We start from the raw sequence: 10687 nt of genomic DNA on the forward strand, positions 1-10687 counted from the left end.
TACCCAAAGGACCTTCCTCTCTCCCACCTTGCTCACTTCCCAAATATTTTTTTGCTGAGTACTTGGAAGGCAGTGCAGCTCTTCTGTGCTAATTAAATCTTTCTTTCTCTTACTGCCAGCTGTAACAGAGGGAAAATCCCAATAGGACTGTCAGAGAGTCCTGTTGTGCTCATTAGACCATACTGAGTCTGGAACCCTGAAGTCTCCAAAGGCTCACTGGATAATCTCATTTTAAGACCTCTGTTGGTACCAGTTATTTCAAATAGCAAACCACTGTCAAGTCTCAGGAATCTGCAACAGCAGGACTCCCCAGTCATTGGATAAAACAACCTTAAGAGAAGGCTCAGAGCCCCCTTCCAGTGCCAAAGGGTCTCCAAGAGAGGTGGAGAGGGACTTTGGATAAGGGCCTGGAGTGACAGGACAATGGGGAATGGCTTCCCACTGACAGAGAGTCGGTTTAGATTGAACATTAGGAGGAAATTCTTCCCTGTGAGGGTGGTGAGGCCCTGGCACAGGGTGCCCAGAGAAGCTGCCTCATCCCTGGAAGTGCCCAAGGCCAGTTGGACAGGACTTGGAGCAGCCTGGGATAGAGGAAGGTGTCCCTGCCATGGCAGGGGATGGAACTGGATGAACTTTAAGGTCCCTCCCAACCCAAACCATTCTGTGATTCCATGATTCAATACGCCAGGAAATCTGCAAAGAAAAGGAGGAGAACTGAAATTTTTGGCTGGAGCAAGAAGTCAGAGGGACCATTTCCAATTGTTTAAAAAGTTTTTTAAAGGAAAAATATTTTTCAGTGGCAAGTTTTTTGAATGACTGAATACACTCAGAGCTCAGTGTTTGGAAGGCCTGGAGGAACACATTTTGATTTTCTGATGGAAGACTGCCGTCTTTGGCCTCTCAATATTAAGAACATTGGAGCCTGTTGATGTTTCTGAATTGAACTTTAATCAATCTCGAAAAAAGGACTTTAATAACCTGAATTATGGCCCCCAGTGCTAGATCTTTGATATCAGAGTGAGCCTAGCAGTACTGATTTTCTCATACTCAGCATTTCTTCTGATATTTTTTGCCACTTGTTAGGAATTTGTATTTTAAGAAAACTTCAGTTTTGGAAGTGCCTTTTCCCAGCAATTTTTCTGTATTTAATGGAACCTTTTTACATCATTCACATACATTTTTCCTCATTTTGAAGCAAATTTTTTTTTAGGAACTCCTGGATTCCAAAATCTAAAAATGGAAATTTTGTTCCCTCTCCAAGTATGACACAGCATTTGTCAGTCACACCAGATGGGGAAGATGAGCCAAGAAAGCAGCATAGATAGTCAACCAATTTTATTTTTTCATGTTGATGTTCTGTGAGGAGGCAAATGTGCTTTTTGACTCAATATATAGCGTTTTAAGTCCTGGCTTGTCTGTTCAGAAGAACTTAGAGTTGGTTTTAATAAAACAGACTGGAGAGATTAGAAAATTCAGAGCCTTTCTGAGAGAACAACAAATACCTGAAAGGAGTTGCCTTCATTTTTGGCCAAGAAATCTGATGAAACGCCCCATGGCTGAAAACAGGATTTTCCTTTAGTGCTCTTTGTGCATTGTGGTTTAATTTGCTGCAGAAAAGGTTCTGTACAGTGCTGATTCTCCAAAGCAGATGGCAAACAATGATTAACCAGTTCCTTCCAACTGCTCACTCATGAGCAGACACCAAGTTGAATTCATACTGAATTAAGCTTTTAAAATATCATGTATTTATAAGCATAAATGTTCTCATCTAAATGGAAAGTTTCCCAGAATAGTGCACTTGGGGCTGGAGGGATATCTTTAAGCATATTTCTGGTGGCAGAGGGTATGAAAAAGTAAATGCTACTAGAATATGATTATAGTCCTTAATGTAATTTAAAGTGATCCCATTGTAAGTGAATAGTGATGCACCAGGGCAGGACCTCTGATCCATGTGCATTTGCAGGCCTGTCCTAAGTGTCTTGTGTGGCTGCTTAGGCTTACTATCCTGTCGAAAGCTCCTTTTAAGATTTGAGTGGAAGCACTGCTCTAACAGTAGTATCAAGGATTTTAGATTTATGGCATTAAGAGCTAATGGGAAGCACATTTGCTGTGCATTCACATTCTTAAGCTGTTCTACTCATGGCACTTCAAGGCCAAGTGAGGCCTAGGATAGATGAAATTTTTAAAGAAAAAAAAAGATAGAAGCTTTTAATATCGATAATTTGAGAAATGGTGTAAATACTGTCATCAGTGAGATTCTAATGAAACAGCCTGGGGCAGCTGTGTAGGAAGCAGCTCTGCAGAAAAGGAGCTGAGAGTCCTGATGCTGAAAGCCTCAAGTTGGAACAAAGGAAATTCCAGTCAGATACAAGGAAAATCTTTTAACCAAAAAGTGGTCAAAGGCTGGAAGGGGTGCCCAGAGAGGCTGTGGGCTCTCCATCCTTAGAGGTGTCCAGGATTCAATTGAGTGTGTGCCTCAGCAACCTGGTTAATTAGACCTGCTTTGAACAGGAGGTTGGGCTGGATGCTTTCAGGGGCCCGTCCAACCTGGCATTCTTTGATTCTTTCACAAAGGACTAAAAAAAGTATTGCAAACTTGGACCACTGAAGGACCAAAAAGGAGCAACTTAAGTTGCTTAGGTGGAATTAATAATGCTGCCCGTTCACCTTCTGGGATCAAAGAGTCAGGGGGTTATGTAATGAATAGTAACCTCAGCATTTTTCTGTATGGCTCTGCCTAAAGGGAAATCACAGCTTTGCTACATTATAACAAAATTCTTACCGACTTCAGGAAGCTCTGAATTCTGCCAGCTTGAATGGGCATCACTGGAGGGTTCTTTACTGTCAGATAATGTTTTTAATGTAGAGAGAACCTCAGAGAATAGTTCTGAGTTTTTCTGAAAGTGTATTTCACAAGATCAGACTCCTTTAGCATATACACATTAAGTTATGCTAGTTTTGGAAACCAATAAACAAACAAAAGGTGTTTCTCTCAGCTTTGTACCTGTGTTCCTGGCAGCACAAGTATTTAACTGAGTGGCTGAAATAAAGAGGGAAAATTGCATGGAAGAAAAGCTTCCCTGGGGTCACCAAGTAAGAAAGTGTTTCCAAGCTTTGCAAAATGTTGGCCAGCACTGCCATTTAGACAGCTCATCGTACAGAGAAAGACTGTGTAAAAAATCTGAACTTTATCATATGAGCTTGCTTACACCCTGAAAAAGCCTGGTTTTTACAGCCAGGATAAAACATACAAACTGCAGTATAAACATACAGTGCCCTGGTAGGGTGTATGTTCCTTTACTGCATTTCTCACAGGGGGGAAGGGGTTCTGACATTGCTTAGGCTGGCTTTATGCAATGGCACTTGGCAGCAGAGCATAGAGAGCCCTGGTACTGTTATGTTTGGATGATAAAAAATGTCCAGGATATGTTTCCTCTTCTTATCTAACAGCCTGTTCTACTTCATAATGTTGTATATGCTAGTGACTACAGCATTTTTAATTGTCTGGATTATGTGTGCGTACAGATAATGATAAATGCACACCAGAGTCTACTTGGCCCATAAAAATTTTATGCAACTCTGAGGAAAAGTTACTGTTATTAAAGAAACATTTTTTAGTACAATACCAAGGTGCCTGTTTCAACAGCCCAGCCTTAATCCTTTCATGGACTCAGTGTTTTGGATGAGTGCAGGTCTATGTGTAATTACAAATTTTAAATGGTCCACGAATATTTAAGAACAAAAATACTGCCTGTGCAGTAGAGGTTGATTTCTAGAAAATAATGGCTACAGAACCATTTGGTAATTTTCTACCCTGCCCTTCCAAAAGAAGTCTGGATCCAAGAAGTGTGTGTCACATGTTATTGCCAGTTCCAATGTTTGGCATTTGTGGTGATTTTATACTAATATTGATAAAATATTTATGCTTTTCTTCCTCATATGTTTTAGCCTTCAGAACTTGTTTTCTTGGCATTTTTTTCCCTGTAGTCCATGAGGGATTTTTACATATATGTAGAAAATCTGATATATTTGTCCAGTAGCTGGAGCATTAAAAAACAAGAAACATAAATCTTGCCGTTCTGAGGAGTGGAAATCCTGCTTTTAGGATTTGGGAAGAGTTTTTTTTTTAATGGAACACTTACATGCTTGTATGTGAATCCATTACATGACATAGACCATGGTTAGCAACAGCTTTTGTGTGTCATGGCTCAGGTTCCCATACACTCCTGACAGTTCATGCATATTCATGAGATCCATGACATTTTCCTGCATCTGCTCTTATCACAGATTTTGTTTCAAAGCAGCACTTCATTGATGTAGTGCACTGACACATTTTACATATAATTGCTTTTTGTCTGCTTGCATGATTATTTTGTGACACCTAGTGGATAAATTGATAGTGGTGCTGACTTAAATTGCCTCTGTTTTTTTTTTATTCTCCTGATAAAAGTTCTGGCCTGGAAACTCAATTCACATCACAAACACATAGACTCTCTTGTTTTCTAGTTTTCTTCTCTTTTTTTTTTTTTTCTCCTCTTTAACTTTGCTTATGGAATAACTTGCTCATAGGCAGGTGAACAGATACCCAACACCAGTCTTGAGGAAATTCCAAGAGTCCCAAAATAATACAAGGTAGTAAACATTTTAAAATGTCATGCTATTGTTTAGTCAGGCTCCCTGTGCAGTCTGGGATCTTCACACAATAACTTTTTCTACTGTATTAACTTTCTTTGAGGTGTGCTTCAAGCATGCAGGTCCATTAAGAAAAAAACATGCACTACATAAAGTTGAAAAAGGTTGCAAGAAGTACTTATTTCTCTATGAGGACTCCTAGAAATACCTGTTCCTCTAGTGTTCTTAGAGAATGAAGTCTGATAAATAATTAAAATATTATTCTATACGCACAAAAATATTTTCAGAATATTTACATCAAGAGTCTGGAGATGCCTTAAATGCATGACCTACTTTCACAACTAAGATATGTCTTGTGATGTATATCTTAATTTACATGTCATGGATTTTGTGCCTAAAGCTTATTTCTGCAACAGGAAAATATTGAAATACTATCCACTGTGTTTGCTACAAATGCTGTGAAATAGGAAAACAGGTACTGTTACATGGCTCTTACCTTTTGTGTTGATAAGGGGAAGGGAATCAATTATTTCAGTTGCACCAAGTCTGCTTGCTGTATTTCTTAGTTGATACTAGTAATGTGCATGTTTCTGTCTTCAGAGAAGGTTTAATCTGCTCCTGGCACCACAGATCCTAAATTCTGGAGTCTGTCATCCCTGGGCAGGCACAGAACAATAGCTTACATGATAGCCAAGATAGAATTTAGTAGGTTTTAAACAGGAGCTGAAAGGATCTGTAAGGTAGATGAATTTGGAGCTAAGAGGTTATATATTTTTCATATGTGGGGAATTGGAATGGAGTTGTGCACAGGACACCAAGAAATTGATTCTAAACACCATCTACAAGATTTTAGGTTTCAGCTTTTTATTCTTCAGAGAAAACGTGCTGCATATTTTGACTCCCAAGAGGCTTCACAACCAGAAAATGTAATACTGAACTGTGTTTCTAATGCAGACTGACAAGGCACTCTTTCCCTGTGCTTTTCCTGGTTGCTCCTTGTAACAGTTCTCTTGTGACTTCTGTTTGTGTAAGATTAGGGCCCGTAGCAGCAGCATCATGAATAATGGACATGGAGAGCCGTGGACACCGAGGAGCTCTGGCAAAGATCTGCTCACTCTCTACCCTTCAGCCCACTCATGAGTGTTTAACCAGTGAGATTAGTCTCAGTACACAAACTTACACTGTCCATCTATGGACAGTCACCTGAGAAAGGAGAAGGCTCTGTGGAGCTGAGCACAGGCAGTGCTGTCTGAGCCCCAAGCCTGGAACTCACCAGGAATTCTCTTGTGCCCGCGAGTGCCATGTCAGCAGCACTGCCCACTCACCCTAACCCCCCAAAAGCCTTCTCCTCCTCAGCATGCAGGCATGGGTGGGCAGAAGGGCCCTTGTGTGCCAATGGCAGCTTTCAGTGCTTCCCCCTTGCTTTTGGAAGACTCATGTAAAGCTGGGCAGGGCGAGTGTGTGCGTGAGGCTCTTGGCAGTGTCCTTGGAATGCTCCGAATGGAAAATAACTGCTCAGAGCACAGCAGAGTCATCCTAACAGAGCACAAGTGTGTGCTTCTGAAATCATAACACAGCTTGAGACACCATCCCATCCCAGGGTGATAACAAAGCTGTTGTAGTGCACAGGGATCTGTGCTGGTGACCAAAGAAAAAGTGTCACTAAAAGAAGACAGGGAACTCAATAAGTGGCAGTTTCGCTAGTGGGAGGTCCCCTGACAGGGACACAAAACCTTAACAGGATTAGGGACAACACTTGCTCTTGCAAGTGGGCTTGTCTGATCATGTCTATAGCCTCACACCCTCCCCAAGCCCTAAAAGTAAGCAGAAACAAACTGCAGCTTGGTTTGCAATGCCTGTGGAAATGCTTTCTCTGTGTTAGTGCGTGTGGACTTCCAGGCCTCTGCTGGCTTACTGTCAGGTTGAACCAAGCCCACTGGCTCAACCCCAAATGCAGTCCAGACTCCAGAACATTGTTCTGCAATAGAAATGAATTTTAGGCTTTTAACAATATTGTAAAACAAACATGCTATACAGAACAGTGATTTCATGCCAACTTTCCATAAAATGTTATCCTCAATTTCAAATGCTGCAGGCTCTGAAGTGATCATCACAAATGGAACAGTCTGTAAAGTGATGGATTTTGCTTGTCTGCCATCATATAAAGCTCCTTCTTCAAGAACACTCAAGTAACTTTATCCTGTTTGTGGTGATGGCAGATGTAAGGGTGCATTGATGTAAATACAGAATTTTAGTCTAAATCCACCACCACTGGCTTATTTGGAGCTTTGACCTACTCCTGGCTCCCAGACCACTAATTCATTCACTCCTACTTGTCAGCTGCTTGATCTCACTAAGGGCTAAAATTTAAAATGAAAACCTTATGGGAGAAAGGCCAGAAGCCATTTTTCTACCAACTGTAATTATTGGCATGGCTGCATTCTGCAAAATGAATTTTAGCTTCTTGTTGAGGCTTAACCTGACAGATGAATTAAGCACCTCTTGGCGTTTAATTAAGTTAGGATTTGTATATACTAGTTTATTGCATGTCTTTTTAAAGAAAAATAATTTTCAAGGACCCAAATCAATTTCAGAGTGAAAAATCAGTTTTCCCAAAAAGGAATTAGTGAACTGAGATTGGGAATGGCATTTTTTAAGAAGATGTGACTATTCCATTTTTCTTAGCTTCTGTAAGGAACTGAAAAAAACAGCACTTTCTCAGTGGTGTGACATAGGTTAGGTGTGAAACTGTATGAATTGCACCTACTAAAAAGCCAAATCCACTTGACTTAAAATTCAGATGGCGTATTTAAGATTTTTTGTGCAGTAAAGGTGTTTTCCATCCAAAAAGAATTAAAAATATCACTCAAATTATTGCTGGTGAGGTGGCTGAGTATTTAGCTGGAGAGACAGAAGACTGTGGTTCTCACTGTTGTCTGCATCATTGACTGTGCCCAGATTTTATTTTCACAGGGCTTTAGGGGGAGTGGGAAAGGTGCAGTTTTGGAGAGCTGGACATCACATATCAAGTCAAAGAAGAGGGTGATCAGTTTAAATGTCCAGTTTTGTGTTCAGAGATGTTAAAGCAAATCCAGGTGATGTCAGCTGCATTAGATGAGCTCAGCTCTTTCAAATATAAGGTCCATTGCTCAACACCCTAAAATTAGTGAATATTTGTGGGGGTTGTCATTAACATTTTGTGTTTGTGTGATCTGCATGAATACAATCTTCCCAGGAGCAGTTGTTTGCCATTTTAGAAGCAACTGTATTTAAGTAATGAGTGAGATTGCAGTACATGTTGTATTTCACAGGAGTCACAACATCTGTGTTTGTAGAGTGTTTTTTCTTCTTGAAGTTTGCATGCTATATGAAAGCAATGTGTCATTTTTGTTATATTTAGTTAAAATATATTTTTTAAAATACATTGTGTGGAGTTTATCATACATAAATCCAAGGAAACTGAATCCTTCCATCCTCTAAGTAATCTCTACTAAAATCTCTAGGAAGGCTACCTGCCACAATACTGCTTTGCCACAGTCCTGCCCCAGAAGAAGGGTGTGGCAGGTCTGCCTGTTCCAAGCCCTGCTGAATTATGTCACCTTGGCATATCCTCAGCCATTTTCCCCCCAGTACTCTTCCCTAACACATTGGTGACTGTTGTATTGCATTAAATGGTTTATATAGTTGTTGTTTTTGCACTGGCTGTTTGGTAATTTGCAGCGATCACATGGTTTGTTCCATTCTCCCTTTTTCCCCTGCAGAAGAGCACCTCCAGTCTTTTACTTTTGTCCTATGTAGGATTGTAGGACCAGGGTCCAGAGCTAGCTGGGTTGGACCCAAACAGCCCCCATATCAATCTTACAGGTGACATTTCTAAGCATGGATAAACAGCCTGTAGGAGCAGAGTGGGGACTGTGCTTCACTTGGGAAGCCAGAAGATCTTTACTGCATGCAGAGAGATTGGGAACTGCTGCTCTGGCCTGCATCCAGACCCCAGGCCATGCTGGGGAAGGTCCTGCCTCAGAAGGCCTCCAAGCTCTCCTCTTCCCTGGTAATCACAGTGCACTCCAGAGCACACAGTCAGGGCATCTCCTTCTTTCTGGGAGCCAGGGAGGCTTGGCCTTTGTAAATCCTCCCAAGGTTTTGGGGGAAAGGTACCTTGAAGTTGCAGAATGCTTGTTCTGTGCTGTCCCAGTCTGTTCATTAGTAAGGCTTTTAGTGATATAACAAGCCTGCTTTTAAACTCTCTGCCTTCCTGTAACATCACAGAAATAGCAGACTTGGCCCCCTGCCTTTTGAAAAGTGACTGCTGAGGTACTTATTAACATCAGTTCCAAGATGTTTTTCAGTGAGAGTTGGAATATGGAAATGTCATATTTTTCCTAGTATTAAACAATTGTTAAACTAGAAACATAACTCTTGCCAGAGAGCTCTTTCTTGTGCCTGTCATCTTCGTAGAAGGAAAACGAACATGGATTTTTCTTTCATTAAGTATTTTAAAGTTCATCCTTGTTTGGTGATCTAGTCAATTAAATTAACTTTATGGGCAGCTTGTGAGAGCAGAAGACTAATTAATTTTAGGTGTTGGATAAAGCACATTCTTTTCCATTTTTGTTTGCTAATGAGTATTACTAATACCCATAATAACAGATCTTATAGAAAATAGTGTTACACAGAGTTTATGGTACTTTCCAAGTAATTATCTCAATATCATTATGAATTTAAAAACTACTAATTTTGTGGGGAAATATACATTAAGGCAACGTTATATCAGCACAGCACCTAGAGAAAAGAATCTCTAATATCATTATCATAGAAAATAAGAACTTCCTTTAGAAATGATTAATTCAAGTTCACCCATTTTTCAACAGGGATGAATATTTTCCAGGATCCCACCTAGTATTGCCCCCAAAAGTGTAAGTGAAGTCCAGACATATTAAAGACCAGCAGTGTAGAACATACTCCAGAATGTTGCATTTCTTTCAGTCTATATTTCTGTCTCTTAGAGTCACTGAGATCAGCTGTAAGTAAAGGTTCTTCATCCAAAATTCCCTGTCATTGGAGTTGGATGGGTCTGTGGGATAGTTTGGGCTTTTCACTACTGTGAATGTATCCTTTTAGAGCCAGACTGGTTCTTTGAACTGGCTTCACTGGACCATCCAGCATAAAGAGTTGCTATTCTGAAAGGCTACGTTGTTTTTGTCCTTCCACTATGAAATAGATGCTTACAAAAAGTCACACTTTGAAGTCACACAATACTCAGCTTTCCTCCAATTATATTATGTAACTCTGTTCTGTTGATATAAGCACAGGGTTTGTTTTACACAGAAAACACTTTCTGAGAGCTGACTGTGCAACACATCCAGCCTTGCTGAAACTGCACAGAAGTTTAGCTCCACTTCACATTCTCAGCTCTGAGGAAAAATACTGAGATCTCTGATTGCACACATAAAGAACTTGTTTCTTTTTAAATGTCTTATCCAAAAAACAGAGGCACGGGGTAGGGTTTGTTTTCAGAGGATTATTGGGAGAGTAATTGACCATGATAAAAAGCTGGTACTGAGAAAATTCTGATATTTAAAACCCTTAAGTGCATAGAGAAGACTATCAGGCTTTCTGCTGGAGAGCTTTCCAAAGGGGTTCTTTGTAGAGGTTAAGAGTGGCTTCTGGTACCAGTTCGGGCAGGGGTTTACATTGATGAAATGTTGAGGTCTGTCTCTCAAGGTATTCCTTTGCTATGACATTGAAAGAACATCACCCTTTTTGGCCTGCAAGGGCCCTGAGGTTCCAAGAGGTGAAATGCAGGGCTGGATTACGTTTCCTTCCTTGCAGTGATGTCAGCATGGTCAGAGTTGCACTTATCCTGTTTTGTCCAACAAATGGCACCATATGCAGCTAACAGCAGCCAGTGACCTCTTTCTACATGGTCTCAGCCCACTACAGTGAAATGATCTTTGACATTGATGGCATAACATGGTCCTTTATAGATTAACATATTGATATCCAATTTGACCAAATATCTGCATTCTCCTTCCTTCTCTGCTTTGTTTGTTCC

At 40.5% G+C, this 10687-nt stretch overlaps 1 protein-coding gene across 13 annotated transcripts in view; it reads left to right on the plus strand.

The window, feature by feature from the left end:
- The window catches only part of PPARA (peroxisome proliferator activated receptor alpha), a 275101-nt gene that overhangs the window by 203733 nt on the left and 60681 nt on the right, over positions 1-10687 (plus strand). The gene's annotated exons all lie outside the window — the stretch shown is intronic.

The sequence above is a fragment of the Camarhynchus parvulus genome, chromosome 1A, assembly GCF_901933205.1.
Source record: "Camarhynchus parvulus chromosome 1A, STF_HiC, whole genome shotgun sequence".
Lineage (NCBI taxonomy): Eukaryota > Metazoa > Chordata > Aves > Passeriformes > Thraupidae > Camarhynchus > Camarhynchus parvulus.